Source organism: Odocoileus virginianus, chromosome 19 (genome assembly GCF_023699985.2).
Source record: "Odocoileus virginianus isolate 20LAN1187 ecotype Illinois chromosome 19, Ovbor_1.2, whole genome shotgun sequence".
NCBI classification, from domain to species: Eukaryota; Metazoa; Chordata; class Mammalia; order Artiodactyla; family Cervidae; genus Odocoileus; species Odocoileus virginianus.
In genome coordinates, this window is record NC_069692.1 from 3,910,464 (window position 1) to 3,928,182 (window position 17,719).

The window sequence follows — 17,719 nt, forward strand, 5'->3', positions numbered from 1 at the left end:
CCAACCAGTCCATCCTACAAGAGATCAGTCCTGGGTGTTCATTGGAAGGACTGATGCTGAAGGTGAAACTCCAATACTTTGGCCACCTGATGTGAAGAACTGACTCATTTGAAAAGACCCTGATGATGGGAAAGATAGAAGGTGGGAGGAGGAGAGGATGACAGAGGATGAGATAGTTGGATGGCATCACTGACTCGATGGATATGAGTTTGAGGAGGCTCCAGGAGATGGTGATGGACAGGGAGCCCTGGTGTGTTGCAGTCCATGGTGTCGCAAAGAGTCAGACACAACTGAACGACTGAACTGAACTGAAAGTCACTCAGTGGTCTTTCCCACACACCAGGCTTCGGGTACAAGCTTTCTATTTAAATGGCCCTACAAAGTGATGGTCATTTCTAACTAAAATGGAATTATGTTTGGCTATTATGTTCTCTGTTGGTTTTAATTTGCAAATGTATGAGTCAAGATTACATGTTTCCATCAACTTATTTCTTCCTAAGAATTTTTCCATGTACTATCCTGATAAAAACAATTGAATATGTAGTTTTCAAAGGTTTTTTTTTTCTTTTTTGGTTTGGATTATTCTGACTTTTTTCATAACTTTACAATGAAGTGAAAGCAACAATTTAAGGTCTTGACATTCAATTTGTGGTTTAAATGCTGACATTAGGGAATGAGCTGTTCTTATTTATCTGAAGACTGCTATTATGATGCAATTTCTTTTTTTACAAAGCTTAGAAAATATGACCAACTCAAGCTTTTATTGATTTATAGAGGATGAAATCATATTTGTATTTCAAGTGGAAAAAAAAAACCCACCAAGCTAAAAAGCAGGTTGTCTCCAGTTGCATTCTATTCTCAATAGTTATGTGTGGGAATTAATATGCTCCCATTTTCACAAATTCTGAAGAACTGATTCTTTCAAATTGTGGTGTTGGAGAAGACTCTTGAGAGTCCCATGGACAGCAAGATCAAACCAGTCAATCTTAAAAGAAATAAACCATGAGTATTCCATCAGAAGCACTGATACTGAAGCTCCAATACTTTGGCAACCTGATGTGAAGAGCTGACTCGTTGGAAAAGACACTGATACGGTGATTGGATCGCATCACTGACTCAATGGACATGAGTTTGAGCAAACACTGATAAGATTGTGAAAGACAGGGAAGCCTGGCATGCTGCAGCCCATGGGGTCTCAGAGTCGGACACAACTCAGTGACTAAACAACTGAGCAACATTTTCTGCTAGAAAAATCTACCTAAGACACTTCTGAACTTCTCTCTCGGGTTGTGAGAAAAAAGACACTAGCATGCTCTGTCTGTTTGCTGACAGAAGCTGACACTTTCTGGCTATTCTTTCCATGATCAATTGACACTTTCACTTTGATTGGAAAAAAGGAAATGTCAATTTCCAAGTGAAGATGAAAAGTTTCCATCAGATAATATATTCAAACAGTCATTATCAGTATTACTCTTGGAAAATGTTGCAGAGAAAGTGTCAAAAAAAAAAAAAAGATCTTTTCCCTACACAGCGCTAATGGAAAATTCGAAAACAATAGCAAAAGCTATATATATATATATATATACACACACACACACACATAATCCTTATTATTCAAGAATTCCATATTGCAAATTCATCTCCTCTCTAAGATTTATTTGTAATGGCAAAATCCATACACCTGGCCCTTCTGCCAGAACATTTTCTTGCTTTTCGTTGGTGATTTCCTTGTTTAAAATGGACACCAAGAGTAGTGCCACAGTGCAGTCTAGTGTTTCCAAGAGCAGAAAGACTGCCATGCATGTACTTTTTGAGAAAAATACGGGTGTCAGCAAACCTTATTCAAGGCAAATGTAATATCATTCAGTGTAAATGAACCAATAGCATATTTAAAAGGTGTCTAAACAGAAAAAACACACTTTAAAAAAGTCAAGTATTGATCAGTTGACAAAAAGTAACCAGAAGTTCATGTGAACCTAATCCTGTATTTCCCCTTGGAGCAATGGTTCAAGATTCACTAATTCCGTCCACAGCAATTTCAGACTATGTAACCACTGGGGAATAATGAATCGTGTGTGTATACATGTACATAAACAACACAAATACATGTATGAAGCAAAACCCCTAGCTGAGCATATGAAATCGAGGAGACATTATTCATGGTATAAACCTCGTCTGACTGCTCTGACTGTACTACCTTTAGGATTCCATTAAGGTCATTTCTGACTTTATTATGGGAAATAGAGAGCTTAATGAAGAGTCATTTTCTTCTCTTCATCCTTTCACCTCTAGTTTCTTGAGAATCCAAGTAAAGGACTCTCCAGAAATAAAACTCCCAGGATCTTGTTTCTGAAGAATGTCAGAGAATGGCCCCCACAAAGACTCTTTCTTCTCAAGGAGGCCACCAAGCAGACTCTTCAAGATCCAGGAGCCCCATTATACACCCTTATACAACCCACTCGTCCTCATCACAGTCATGAACATGTAAAACCCTCTCACTATTTACAAAAAAAATTACAATCTCAGCACTTTGTTTTTAAAGAGAAAGCATCATTCCCCAAACTGTAAGATGTCAACCCTAACCCAATGCAAAAGGGAAAAAAAAAAGTTTTGCTAAGGGTAGTGTGTCTTTTGTTGTTTTTCAAGGGGAAGATACTGTCAGGTCGTTTGTGAAAATCATATTACAGTTCATCTAAATGAAGATAAATCAAATGAAAATACTTAACAATATTTTCCCAACACTTAAGTTCTACACATTTTAAGAGCCAGCTTTACAAAACATTTTAATTCATATTCAGGTTCAGATTATAGTTTTCAAAACACCCATTTTATGGCTTTGGATGTTTGAGAGAGATTGGTCAACAATGCAATACAATGAAGACATGTTTACCTTGACCTGTCTCTGCCTTTATGATACTAATCTGCCTGGGAAAGTTGTACTGTCTCCCACGCAGCCTCGCTGGGTCAATGAACACTACAGTCAAGTACCAGTGAATACGGGCTCTGAGGACTTTGGACCCCTCACATTTCATGCATACCTCTTAACACAACAGAATATGTACATTTATACCTTATTCTTGGGATACCCTAACAGAAAGTTCTAGAGCCTAGAAACTGCTTAACTTTTTATTAAAATAGAAGTATAGATGTACACGTGCATAAAAACAGCAGTATCACTACAAAGAGTATGACTAATTAGATCATCTCACTCTTTTGCATAAATACTCCCTGCACAAGGAATAAATCCAAATACTCTCCTGTGGCCCACAAGACCCCACTTGATGTGTCTCTAGCTACCTCCCCAGGCATATCTCCTGCCTCTCTTCTCCTGGTCACTTCAGCCACATTGTCTTTCCTTAAGTTCCATGAATGGCAGATTTTGTTCATGCTTTGTCCACGCTTCTCAGTCTTTTCACTTGCTCTTCACTCTCCTTGGAATGTTGACCCCATGTCATCATGTTGTTAATACATTCTTATCTTTCAGCTCTGATTGCAAAACATACCTTCTCATTGATTACCCATCCAACTGAAAACCAACATCCTTCTAACCCTCTATCATAATACCCCATCTCACACTTACAGCCTTCTGCTGCTTCTGCTTAGTTGTTAAGTCATGTCCAACTCTTTGTGACTCCATGGTCTGTAGCCCACCAGACTCCTCTATCCATGGGATTTCCCAGGCAAGAATACTGGAGAGAGGTGTCATTTCCTTCTCCAGGGGATCTTCCCAACCCAGGAATTGAACATGTGTCTCCTGAAATGGCAGGTGGACTCTTTACCACTGAGCCACCTGGGAACTCCCCTTCACAGCCTTAACTCTATCTAAAATCACCTTCTGTTTATTGGTTCACAAATATTTTGCCCGTCTACCTCCTTGTCCTATTCTCCACTATATCCTTAGCTTCTAGAACGCTGCTTGTAACATAGTCCAGCTCCTCATATAGTTGCTGGAAAGAGTAAACAAGATATTCAAACCATTTAAATGTAAAATACAAACTTTCAGAGAAGATTAAATATAATCACAGCTGGATGGTGGCAAAAATTGCTGTTGGGAAACCTTAAAAATCCTTTCTTTTATCTGGTTGCTCTGCCTATATAACAGGTAAAAGAGATTTGCTTAGCTTTTTTTTAAGATTTTCTTTCCATCAAATTTCCAGTACCATCCAGACATGCCATAAACCTTTGCATTAACTTCTGAGGGTATAAAGAATAGCACAGCCTGCTCTAAAGTGATGGAAACACATTTCCTTAAATCATCTGCAGGCTTATGTACTTTCAAATGTAGGAGATCTATGTTATAGGGAACATTGTCAACTGTGAAAACACTGTAATAGACTGAACTGAAGGTAATTGCAAAACCCCAACCCCCATTTCTGTTAAAGGAGCAAAGAGAATTATAAGTACAGTAGTAGAGAAAATATAAGACGAGTAGCATTGTATTTCATCTACACTTAAATCTATGTCTCCAGTTTAATCTCTAACCTGCACTTCAACCCATGTCAGAAGATATCTAAAGAATGTACTAAGATACCATGAGACCACCCAGACCTCAACATGTCTACGGCTGGATTCATTTTTCTCCTCCACGAAATGGCTCCCTTCACACACTACGATACAATCTACGAAGGTGCAATCACCTTCCTGCTTGTCTCTTACTGTGCCACATGTTCTCATATGCCCCAGATCCACCCCGTCTCTCTGCTTGAAATGTCTTTTGGCTTTAGTCCTTATCTCTGTCCCAGAGCCCCACCTGACCTAGATCCATGTCATTTCACATCAAGACTGATGATTCCTCTTCTGAGATGGGATGGTGGCCCCAGAGCTTGACTCTAACCCCCAGTTGAGGTTGGGACTATAGCCTTGCTTCTTGAACTCTAACATCAGCTTTATCCTCAGACTTATGTCTCTGTAGAAATGGCTTAGCAGAGTTATCTGATTGGAATGAGGGGCTACGGGACTTATTTTGAGGCTTCATGTGTATAGCACTTTAAACAAAGCCGGGGGAAATATTCATTATGTAAATCAAATGGTAGGTTGAAGGACTGATGGAAATGATGGGGATGACGAACCGCTGAAAGTCAGCAAAGCCACTCCTTGTCACCACTGATACTTAGGATCCAATGTGCCCTATTTCTACACATACTGACCATGGTTTCTTATTCATGCAGAGGAAAGCACAGTGTTTAAGAGCACATAACTTTAGACTACAGGATTAGAACCAGATCTCCTAACTTAAAGTCCTAGTTCTTGTTGCTATTTGAAGGTCTCATTCAAGTATAAATACAGACATGACAGTGTGTATATATATCTTATTGTTTCTAAAATGAAACTAATATGCTTACTGATCAACTTAGGGTAAGACTAAATTATAATTTTAGAAGTAATTATTTTTAATTAATACATCTAGTGTGCATGCATGCTTAGCTGTGTCCAAGTCTTTGCAACCCCATGGATTACAGCCTGCCAAGCTTCTCTGTTTGTGGAATTTTCCAGGCAAAAATAGTGGAGCAAGTTAACATTTCCTACATCAGGGGATCGTCCTGACATGCTGATCATCCAAATTTTTAGTGAATTTCATAATAGATGGAAAAAGATATCTGCAAGCTTACTCAAAAAAAAAGTTTTTATTTCATTTGTTGAGGCCTACTGATATTTTGATGAAAAGGCTATAGCCTAATTCAAAACTAATTGTTAATTCCTCAGTAACAAACCTTGAACTTCAATAAATGTGTATATTGTGAAAGAAGGTACAAGAAGTTGTTACTAGAGGTGATTAAATCCTTTTAACAATGGTCGCTGTAATACGCTAGCTCAGCTGGCAAGCGCAGAGCTGATCAGGCTGACATTCAGGCTCACCACACGTGGTGTAGTTAGTTCCAGTTTGCTCCATAGCCACAAATTACATGCCTACCTCTTGTCTACCAATTAAAGTGTATGACTGTGGTCGTAAGGACGGCCAAATCAAAGAATGTAGCCCCTTGTGACAACATCACTACTGGAAAAAAAGCACGTTAAGTTCTATGCCTTATTGATGATGAATAAATGGTGTCATTGATGCATAAACATAGACAATATTTTAGCATACTCTTTAAATCTACTCTTGGTGTACATTGTTTTTATAAAAAGGAGAGGAACATATTTTTCAGTGTCCAGAAAGTAGTCTTTTTTTCTGAAGGTATTTATTCTGACACTTTCCTAATACATCTAATTCTTTATTTCCAGTCACACTTAGTTGCAGATTGGTTTCTGTTGATGAGGCTAAATAGGGACTAGTACAGTGTGTGCATTTTCAAAATGCCTCCTTCAGAACTCTTTTCTGGGAACACACGTCTGAAAAGCAGAAAGTGTCTGCCCTCAAAGTTTTACAAGAACAATCAAAACCACAAATAACTAAGAAAAAAAGTTGGTAAAATGTAGACGTACTTTCTTTCTGTATGACTAGATAGTATCCATCCATATTTTAATCCCCACTGGAAACACTGAAAGAGCTAAGGAAAGGTAACAAAGATGGAATCTGGAGAACCCCACATACTTATCCCTTCACGACACCTCCTCTTGGTAATTCTTAGTTTAATTTTTCTTTAGTTTACCTACCAGTCAAGATCCCTGTTTTTCACTAATACTGCCATCAGAATGTCACATATTAGCTACTGGTAATTATGAGGCTTGCTTAACTAGTGGCACTTAGGGTATTCTTTCAGGAATCCTGTTTACCCTACCTTCATACTGTGAGTTTTCCCATATCTGCAACTTCTTCCAACACCATAATGGTTTATGTACCTACAGATCTTTAAAGAATGGTGATTGACCACAAGTTTGACATGTCTTCATTTGTGTCCAAATAAACATCCATATAAATTGATACATAAAAGTTTTACTTAATATTAAGAACAAGTATGAGAAGGAATGTGACATTTATGAAAGTACATCAGGCCAATGTTCTAAATGGCCCTTACTCCGCTAGGACACAAATGAGATGGTCCAGTATCAACAGGCATGCGCCGGTAATTTGGAGGTGTCAATCTTATGAGAACATCATCATGGGGTTCTAGTGCTCCCTACTGGATAGAAAATAGATCCAGTGTTCTCAAATGAGCAAGTTCTTCAGAAGAGAGTGAACATATTACTTTTTTATTTTATTTCTCTTCTCATATTATGGAGATAAAGATTCCATTTCTTCATTCTACTTCTTTACCTGTAAGAAGACTATAATTTATAACCCACATCCTGAATGTATGAGTATCTCAAGATGATAGATGTAAAATGATTTATTTATTTTAAAGTTTGCTTTCTGTTATATTTATTAGTCACTTTCAGGAAATGACATTAATATCATAATTTCTTTCCACATATATAGTATTCAATGTTCAACCAACAATATGTTGGTGTTGTTAAAAGGAAATCCCCTATCTCTAACACATACACACAATCATGAAATACTAACAATGTTCTGATGATATTTTTTTAAGCTTCAAAACTAAAAAAGAAAAAAACAGACTTCACTTTTGAAAAAGAAGCTAGAAATTAGGGCTTTGCAAGAGAAACATGATGCCTCTCAGACATTACCATCATAAAAACAGAAAAGGTCACTCTGTTTTCCTGATTAAGGAGACTTTTCATTCCAAACACTGATGTCATAGCTGCACTCTTGTCCAGAGATAGTTGATTAAGAAACAGTACTTACTCCTTCATCTATCTGCCTCTGTGTCATTACACCAGTAAAAAATAAATGCAATTCAACAAAAAGAAAAGAAAGAAGGAAAGAAAAAAGGAGAGTAGGATGAAAAAAAGTTTGGTGATATGAAAGAATTTCCACTGGTACAAAGACAAATCAAAGCAACTAACTAAAACACTGTACCACTTCAAGGACAGTGGGTAGCACTCTGTCAGATTGCATCCAACATCCACTTTATGCTGGGCACCTTTCATGGACTAGAGCCAGGGAAAAAGAAAAAGGACACTGCCCCAGACTGAAGGAAAACTTCAAGCATAGGGTACTTTCTATTTATTGCCCCCAAAGTAAGATACCTGAAATATAAGTCAGCAAGATTAAAGCCCCCCAAGGCTTCCCTGTCACCACAGAGCATCATCTAGGCATGTCAGCATAGCAGATTGGCCTGCCACAACTCTTGCTGCTATTCAAGCCCACTGTCCTGCCCTCTTTGTATTTCATAGTGCACTTAAACAAGATTGCCTACAATATGCCCCCGTCTGTCCCTCCTTCCTCAGCTTCTGTGCTTATTGTTAATACTTTAGAGTCCAATATAGGTGCCAGACCTCCTAATGTTGTAGGAAAACTGATGTGTGAGAGAATGGTCATGTCCCAGGCGCCCAGTGAGTCCCTGGGATCAGTCGGCAAGTGAAGGTCCTTGGCTTCCTGCAGGAAGGAATTCAAGAATGAGCCACAGTAAAATGAAAGCAAATTTATTTAGAGAGATACACACTCCACAGAGTGTGGGCTCTCTCAGATGCTGAGAGGACCCAGGGCCTGGGGTCTTCTAGAAAAGTGGGAAAGGCTAGAGATGTGGGAATGGTTAGTTTTTATAGGTGGGTAATTTTTAACCAGATGATCAAGAATGAGGAAGACTGGCATTATGCAGTTCATGAGGGGCAGGGGGTGGGGAGGCAAAGAGTTGAACATGACTTAGTGACTGAACGATAACCAACAATTTTGTAGGCTAGTGAGTGGGAAGAATATTCTAACTTTCGGAGAAGGGATAGAGATTTTCAGGAATTGGGTCACTGCCCACTTTTTGGCCATTTATAGTCAGCTTCATAACTGTGATAGCCCTGGTGAGTTGTGTCATTTAGATGCTAATGTATTATAATGTATTATAGTGTATAATGAGGCTAAAGGTCTACTGGAAGTTGAATATTCTTCCATCTTGAGCCTAGTAGGTGCTAACCAGCGTTTGTCATATCCTGTTCTTCTTAACAGTTGTATTGTTCTTTTAGTGGTTGAGCCCTCTCCCTTCCCTCTTGCCTCACTAGGGATCTTTCCTGAGCATCAGTTCCTTTTATCCCAAAGCTGGAGCCAGATTTTAATTCTTTAATCCCACAACAAGCATTTTTTTTTCCTGCTTTCATCACAAGTCTATTTTTCTTTTAACTCATCTGTTAATATGTCTGTCTCATATCAAGTGAAAGGACAGAGTTTGTACCATCTTTACATGTTCAATTTCTAGATTTTCAGTTGTCATAGGACTCTCATTTGTCAACTGAAGTGGCCTGAGCTATGCTAAAGCTGCTCTCTGGCCCGGTCAGTGAATCAAAGCTGTTGGCCTAGGCTATAAAAGACTGCTGAAATGTCTTTCAATTTTAATATACTATGGTTTAAAGCATTCGGATCCTGCATTTAGAAACAACTTACACTCTTGATTTTAACTGATATAAGACGATCCCAGACCTTTCAACTCAGACTGCATCTTGCACCAGAGAGAGCACTTTTTTTCTAGAGCAGTTTTTTGATCACCTGCTCTTTATAGTCACTCATGCCTATAACTCAGAATGGTTGGGCATCACTCCTGGCCTCTCTGCACAAACCTTCCCTAGTATCTGCGTCCTGTTACTTCCACGAATACAATATGGGGGAATCATGCCATTTTATGTTTGTTCCTATTTTTACTCATGTTATTAATGCCTGTACAAAATCTCTCATATTTTCTCCTTATTAATTGTTTCAGGCCAATATAGTTTAGCTCACAGACATAGAGCTCTAGAAGAGTAATTTCCTTACAGAAGTTCAATCTTTATCTCCCCCTTCATTCAGTTTTCTTCATGCATCACAAAATAAGATCTAATATAAGATTATTCCTCTTTACTTCAGACTTACTGACCCTAAAGTGTTCTGTACCTATGGGGTAGGAAGTGAAATTCAACAAGTTTTTTTTAATCAAACACCTGCAAGTAAGATAGTCTTGGTGGACCAGCAGGTGATTTTTGAGATGCTATCTCTAAAAACTTGAACCTAGACTATAAATAGGGCATGAACATAAGTACTATAAATAGGGCATGAACAAATCATTGTAAAATAAGAATACTATACTAAAGCTTCTAATAAGTACCATAAGAGAATTAAAGTCAAATGCTGTAGGAATTTGGAAAAAGAGTTCATTTTCATCAAAATGGCCAAAGAATGCTTAGTAAGTGACTTAGTAATGGGGATGTCCTTGCAGACTCAATAGCTTTGTGGCAGGTGGAGATAGGAGGAAGGAGGAGAACAGGGATAAAGGAAGACATGAGTACAGAAAGGCTTGGAGGCCAAGGATGGCATCAAATTACTGAGCAACTTGTTTTGTTTGGAATAGCGGGAAACATCTGAGCTTTAGGCATGCAAACTCGGTTGGAGAGAGATCTTAGGCTTTGGTGATTCAACCAAGGACATTTAAGGTCTACTCAGAAAATGAAATGTACAAGACCGGTGAACTTTGTGAATTGCCAAAGGGGACTAGAGCTGGAAACAAAGAAGCACTGAACTCTTGAGTGTGAGGCTGACAGGAGGGCAGGTAGATGCTGCCCCATGTCTTCTGGCTACATGAACTGGCACATCCTGCTCCTCAGTAGTGAAATGCAGAGTTTGCAAAGGACAGCTTAGTAAAATAAAAGAGGATATATTATTAGTACCTTTCCCTTCTAGAGGTAGTAAATATTAAAAGAGATTAATCATATACAGTACTTGGCACAACATCTGCACATAATAAAATGTAAATGCTCAGTAAATGTTAGCTATTATTTAACATTTAAGTATTTTAAACATAAACTCTAATTACCTGGTTTTTGTCTCTGTCACATGCACTCAATTTCAAGAACTTCTCAGATTTGTTCAGCAACCCCAAACAATTATTATCTGTCACCTGTTCCCATGGCCCAACAAAAATGATCACGTAACATACTGTGTGAGTTAATCTAGTCATAGAGCTAGAGCAAAATTCTAGGAGGCAAGCACAGAAAACTGCTGATTTCCTAAATTTCTCTAGAAGCTGAGTATATATAGGGTTCTTACTTTCTACCATAAACATACTTAGGATGTTAACATTTGTTAACAATCACTAATTGATTTCATAAGAAAACAACAATTAAAAAATAAAAATATATAACAAAGGCAAATGGATATTATACTTTAGTAATTCTCTTAGTAGCAACAGATAGTGTTCTCTATATATTCAGGACTACATCTCTTCTCAGAATCATAGTATACTATGCTTTATCTAGTCTTCTACTAAATCAAATTTCAAGACACTAGATTTAGAAATTACAGCAGAAAATGGGAGCATAAAAGACAGAAAGTTGGAAAAATGTTAATAATTTGGCAAATACCCTGTGAAGTTTCTAATACCATATGAATTCTTAACCAACTATTCAACTGTTTATCTGAAAATAAACATTATCAAGTACTTTTTCTCAGTTCCAGGAAATGAGTTAACTTTTTCCATCTTTTTCAAGAATAATTTCCATGCTTTCCTCCAATTGGTTAGTACTGAAAGCCAATTTGACATATTTACATCAAGTGACTTTTTTTCTGTTATATGCACATATAGTTATTTTGGGCTTCCCAGGTGGCACTAGTGGTAAAGAACCTGTCTGCCAGTGCAGGAGACCTAAGAGACATGGGTTTGATCCCTGAGTTGGGCAGATCCCCTGGAGGAGGGCATGGAAACTCCCTTTAGTATTCTTGCCTGGAGAATCCCATGGACAGAGGAGCCTGGTGGGCTGCAATCCAAAGGGTCGCAAAGAGTTGGACAAGACTGAAGTGACTTATCATGCACACACACGTTTATTTTAAAGAAATATTTTGGTGGTTTTTTTTTTTCATTTATTTTTATTAGTTGGAGGCTAATTACTTTACAATATTGTAGTGGTTTTTGCTATACATTGACATGAATCAGCCATGGATTTACATGTGTTCCCCATCCTGATCCCCCCTCCCACCTCCCTTCCCACCCTATCCCTCTGGGTCTTCCCAGTGCACCAGCCCTTAAAATAAAATCAGTCTTTAAGAAGGTCTCTAATAATAGCCTATAAGTCTTATATACATTTTAGAAAAATTGTTTTCTAAATAACTTAGAACCCCAAAATAATACACTTAGAAGGAAATTCTTAAGCTGTGTAGGCCCAGAGACGGATGTGAGTATCTCCAGGACACATTAGTAAGCCAGTGTTGGCTAGTTACGGGGCCTAGATCGCCTGACACTCAGAACTATGCTGTTCCCTTCACAGTAGTTTTTATGTGCAGAAAAACTCCCTAATCTTGATGAACCCTAACCTTATGTACAAGACATTTCCTTTAAACAGGAATCTCTTTGAAAAAGGTTCTACAAGAAGAAATGGTGCTAAACTTTGTTATTGTATTTTAACATAAAAGTCACACCCTTTAAATTTTCATCGTCAAGATTTATTCTCTATGCTTTTGACATGTAAGTCAAAAGCATTTAGGAGTTTACTGTTATGTTTTTAAAAGATTTCAGAATGTGATACAGTCATGTGAATAAGTCACGTTGTTGTTGTTGTTCAATCGCTACGTCACGTCTGACTCTGCGACCCCGTGGAATGCGGCCTGCCAGGCTCCTCTGTCCTTGGGATTATCCCAGCAAGCATACTGGAACGGGTTGCCATTTCCTTCTCCAGGGGATCTTCTCTACCCAGGAATGTCATATTGCTCCACAAAGTCAGATGAGGAAGGAAGTGAAATGCCCTGTTTTGACTGTTCTACTCAACGTCTGATCCTAGAAAACAAGATGACGGCTCCTATCCATCTGCCCTTTGATCCACTGGAGTTAACATGTTGTTGGTTAAGATCATTATTCACTGTGAAGCAGAACCACTGTTTCTAGGTCTAGATCCTCAAGCCTGGTAGCTTCCCAGGTGGAACAATGGTAAAGAACCTGCTGGCCAATACAGGAGACACAAGAGACGCAGGTTTGATCCCTAGGTCAGGAAGATCCCTGGAAAAGGAAATGGCAATCCGCTCCAGGATTCTTGCCAGGAAATTCCATGGACACAGGAGGCTGGCAGGCTACAGTCCATGGGGTCACAGAGAGTTGGACACAGCACACACAGTGATAAGCAGCTGCAAAGACAAGCTGAAGAACAGGTGAGCAGCTTGTTTTGGTTTTATGTGTAATCATTAGACTCTATGATATTAATTTAATTTTTTGCATCTGACTTATACTGACAAATCTATACTAATATTCTTTTTTAATATATTGCTATATCTTATAGTTTACAATAAAAAAGGTCCTTTCCCCCCAAAGTAAAAGCTTTTACAATGAGGGGAGAAAAAAATACTCTCAAGTAAAGTAAGCTTCTAGAATCTACAGAGATATCAATACAATCTCTAGTTATTTGGAATATTCCTTATGTATAGAATTTCAGAAAAACAAATTAGGTTTTATTTATCAATAATTCACTGAGTTAAAGGTTTAATTAGAAAAATGCTTATAACATACTATTAATTTAGTTTATAAGTTTTTAAAAATTCACTAATTCACAAAAAATATATTAAATGAAATACTGCTGAATGACTAGTAACAGAATTAAGCTAAATATTTCAAATAGCATTGGAAAGGCTATTCCTAAATACATAAGTAATATTCTACATGAGACCTTACTATGGGATATATATTCTTTATTTACTATAACATTATATTAGTATGTAACATTTCAAACTTTTGTAAGTTATTAACTTAGAATTAAATGTTTGAAGTATTCCTTTATAGAATTGTCTTACTGATGAAAAAGTTAATTATTTGGAAATATATTTCAAGTGTAGTCAAGATGTATTTCAAATGTATTTCAAGTGCATTTCAAAATGTAGTCAAGAAAATTGTTTCTATCTACATTTATTTCATTGTGATGATTTCTACATCTAGTCACCCAACATTTGTTAGATTTCTTCTAAAGAATCCTTAAGTGTGGACTTTGTTCATGGGTGTTGTGTATATTAATGTCAGCACTCTTTGGGAAGTCATTTTCAAGGGAAAGGAACACACAATTTTCTCTGAGGAGTATCTCTTGGCAAAGCACTTTCAACTGCTTCATGGACCACATTCAGAAGTTGCATTTCCTTGATATTCAGAACAACATGTGTTGCTCATGTGAATTATGGCTGTGGTAAATCTAAATAAAACTCGAAAATGTGTAAGAGTGGAAAATCAAATAGATTTCATTTTATTTTAAATAGTTTAAAATCAAAGGGAAGGGAAAACAATTTCTTAATATTTCTAATCTATATATTTTCTAATGTTAAGGAAACAAAAATGATATCAAATCTACCCAATAGTTTGAACTATATACACCACATTCAATAGCTATCATTTACAAATTATACAACTTTAATCATATGTTGTATGATACCTATAAATACCCAATCTTTATAAAGCATTTTTTCTTGAAATTAAAATGGCAGGAGGATAAATAGCCTTTGGTTTTTATTTAGTTGATATTAAAATGTGAAGTGACAAGTCAGTGGGCTTGTTAGAGCAGGGCTGTGTTGGGCCTCCAAGTTCTCAAAGCCAAAGGGACCACAACCCTAGCAGTGTGCCTTCCCCAGCATAGGACTGAGCAAGAATGCCTACAAGGACCTAACGTACACTGATGGCCTGCATCAGGATAGCACTCGTCAGTGTTGTGAAGGTACAGTTTTCCTGACAGTGTGGTTTGGCAAATCTGCAAATCTTCAGAGTCTCAGATCCAATCTATGGTGGACAGATTGGGACCACCCAGCACATACATCTACCTGTTTATATCTGTAAGAAGGTTATAAACAACAGCCTGCCGGTTTCCTCTAAAGTGCAAAAGTTCTTCATCTTCTTCCATTTTTTCCCTCTAAGTCCTATCTCTTCCTTGAAATTTTCCTAGGTTTCCAGCTTATGCCTGGAGAACCTTTGAGAGATTGCTGGATTATAACCAGTAATTTTCATTTAAACAACTACCCAAGATGATTCAGTGGCCCAAATATATATATATATATATATATATATATATATGCAGAATTGCTCTCTAGTAAAAAAAAAAAATGAGAAGCTTTACAGAATTTTATGTAGAATAAATGGCAAAAATTAAGTTATATTTTTCTCTTTTTTAATTAATTTGACTTTATTGAAGGATAATTGCTTTACAGAACTTTGTTGTTTTCTGTCAAACCTCCACATGAATCAGCCACAGGTATACATATACCCCCACCCCACCCCTCTAGGTTGACACAGAGCCCCTGCTTGAGTTTGCTGAGCCATACAGCAAGCTCACCAATCTAGTATAACTTTACAAGAAATGTATAACCCAATGTGTTTGCTTGCAAATTAGATACAAAATTATATATTCATAGGTGTACTATTTTAAGTAGAACATACTTAATAGGTTCCTATTTAGGGGAAAAATAAACCAAAAAAGACAAGTAAGTGTGTGTGTGTGTGTGTGTGTGTGTGTGTGTGTGTTAGTAGCTCAGTCACGTCTGACTCTTTACGACCCTGTGGACTGTAGCTCACTAGGCTCCTCTCTCCATGGAATTCTCCAGGCAAGAAACTGGAATGGATTGCCATTCCCTTCTCCAGGGGATCTTCCCCACCTAGGGATTGAAACCAAGTCTCCTGCATTGCAGGCAGATTCTTTACTATCTGGGTCACCAGGGAAACCCTAAAAAAGCAAGTAGTTTGTGTGTTATTACTTAGAGCAAAATTGCTTCATCAATTTGCATTCCAAAGTGTCAGCTATCTGTGAGCAAGATGGCAGAAGAGGCAAATTTAGAGAGGGTAGGGAAGAGTTAAATGATGGTTGATAGTGTTTAACCCAAACATATTTTTTTAAACCCTAAAACCAGGCTTTGGGAACCATGTTCAAAAAAGTTGCTCTGTAGGTCTGTGTGAACCAGGAAGTTCCTTAGAGCACTGTCTTCTTACTTCCCACATCCTGTCTACCTGACTCCGTGCCTTTTAGCATCACCCTGTCTTTGTCTCCTGACTCTGGCTGCATGACCATCTCAGAAATCCCAAAGAAGGTATTAGGAGTTCCAGGTTCACACTCCCAAACTAAGACCGTCACTCTAGTTTCCCACTTGGTTTGGAGAAGGAAATCGGAGAGTAAACATAAGTTAAGAGCAAGGCAAGTTGGGTAAAGTGTCAAACAGGTAAATCACACAAGCAAAATGGAAGAATGAAGCGTTGGTGCAACAAAGAGAAATAGGCCAAGATAAGGGTACAGTAGAAAGATAAAAAGAACAAGAGAAGCTAGGCAGACACAGAAGTCTCTGAGAGAGTGATGTCAGTAGCATGGCAAAGTGAGGAACTTGCTTTCTCTCTCCCCTTTAACCTACAACCAGCAAAACATCAAAGGTGCTTCTGCCCAACATACCAGGATGCCAGAGAATTCCATCAATCTGTATAGGTAGAGGTGGGTGGACCATACAGCAGGTAGAACCAGGTGAATGGTGGAGGAAATTCTTTTGATTCTGGCCTCCAGATATGGCAGCTGAGCCCACAGCCCCAGAGAACCTGGCAATAGCATAAGGACGGCGCACGACCCCAGCCTCCTGGCCACAGCTCCACCCGTGGTAACTGCGCAGCAGCAGCCGTGGCGACTGAGATCACATCTTTTCCACCACTGAGGTGCCCTTGACTTTGGGATCCCTGCCCCCTACCCCACTCTCAGTGGTGGAACTTGAAAACTTTGTAACATAGGGCACTCTAGAGGAGCTGGGGCAACCCCGGCTTCCCTGTCACCCACTTCTTCCCTCTGGGGGTGGGGCTTGAGATTCAGGGGATCCTGTGTGCAGAGGGGAAACTCACCATTCCAGAGCCCCAGGTGCTGATCAAGCCACACTGGCAGCTGGTAACCCCTGCGGCACATGAAGCCACGGGGCGAGAGCTTTGACAGGCAGTGGGGAGTGGGAAGGGCAGCCTCTCAAATAAAAACAGAAGCAGTTTAGGCAAGGGGTCAGGGAGATCTGCTGGAGAAGCAAATGGCAACCCACTCCAGTATTCTGGCCTGAAGAATCTCCGTGGACAGACGAGCCTGGCAGGCTACAGTCCATGGGGTCGCAGAGTCCACCACTGAACTACTAATCATCAGCAGCGGCTTAGGGAAGAGAAATCAAAAACTTGTGACATAGCGCCACCTAGAGGGAAAGGGAGGCAATATCTCTATTTTTTAATCCATTAAGTCATTAGAATCGAGTACAAAGGTGTCCGTACACCAAATGTGCCAGCGGTGAAATAACTCATCAAGCACTATAAAGAACCTTATAACATCGTATCATGAAAAGAAAATGACAATTCTCTAGAAACCAAGCTTAAAGTCACAGAATATTGAAATCTAACTGATAGAGAATTCGAAATATTTGTCATAAAGAAACTCAATGAGCTACAAGAAATATCTGAAAGGTAGTTCAATGAGCTCACGACTAAAATTAGTAAACAGAAGGAATACTTTACCAAAGAGTATGAACCTCTAAAAAGCAACTAAACAGGAATTTTGCCATCAAAGAACTCAATAAACTAGATAAATAAAGCATTAGAAAGCATTAGATAGAGAGTAGAACTCATGGAAGAGAGAATTAGCAAGATCAAAGACACAAAAATAGAAACAATACAATAAGAAGAGGAAAGAGAACCAAGACATTAAAAAGTGAGGAAATTTTATAAGAGCTATTCAACTCTTTTAGGAAGGGCAACATTTGAATAATGGGTATCCCAGAGGAAATGAGGAGAAGAGATAAAAAGAGTTTATT

The 17,719-nt window shown here is 38.4% G+C and overlaps 1 long non-coding RNA gene and 1 pseudogene across 1 annotated transcript in view; one reads left to right on the forward strand and one right to left on the reverse strand.

The window, feature by feature from the left end:
• LOC110151471 (SREBP regulating gene protein pseudogene) overlaps window positions 1–4,674 on the reverse strand; it is a 30,097-nt pseudogene extending 25,423 nt beyond the window's left edge.
• Window positions 4,675–12,650: 7,976 nt separating this feature from the next.
• Window positions 12,651–17,719, forward strand: part of LOC139039606 (uncharacterized) — a 33,595-nt gene continuing 28,526 nt past the window's right edge. Inside the window, exon 1 of the long non-coding RNA XR_011492937.1 lies at window positions 12,651–13,090. This is a non-coding gene — a long non-coding RNA (uncharacterized lncRNA). The remainder of the gene's footprint in view (window positions 13,091–17,719) is intronic.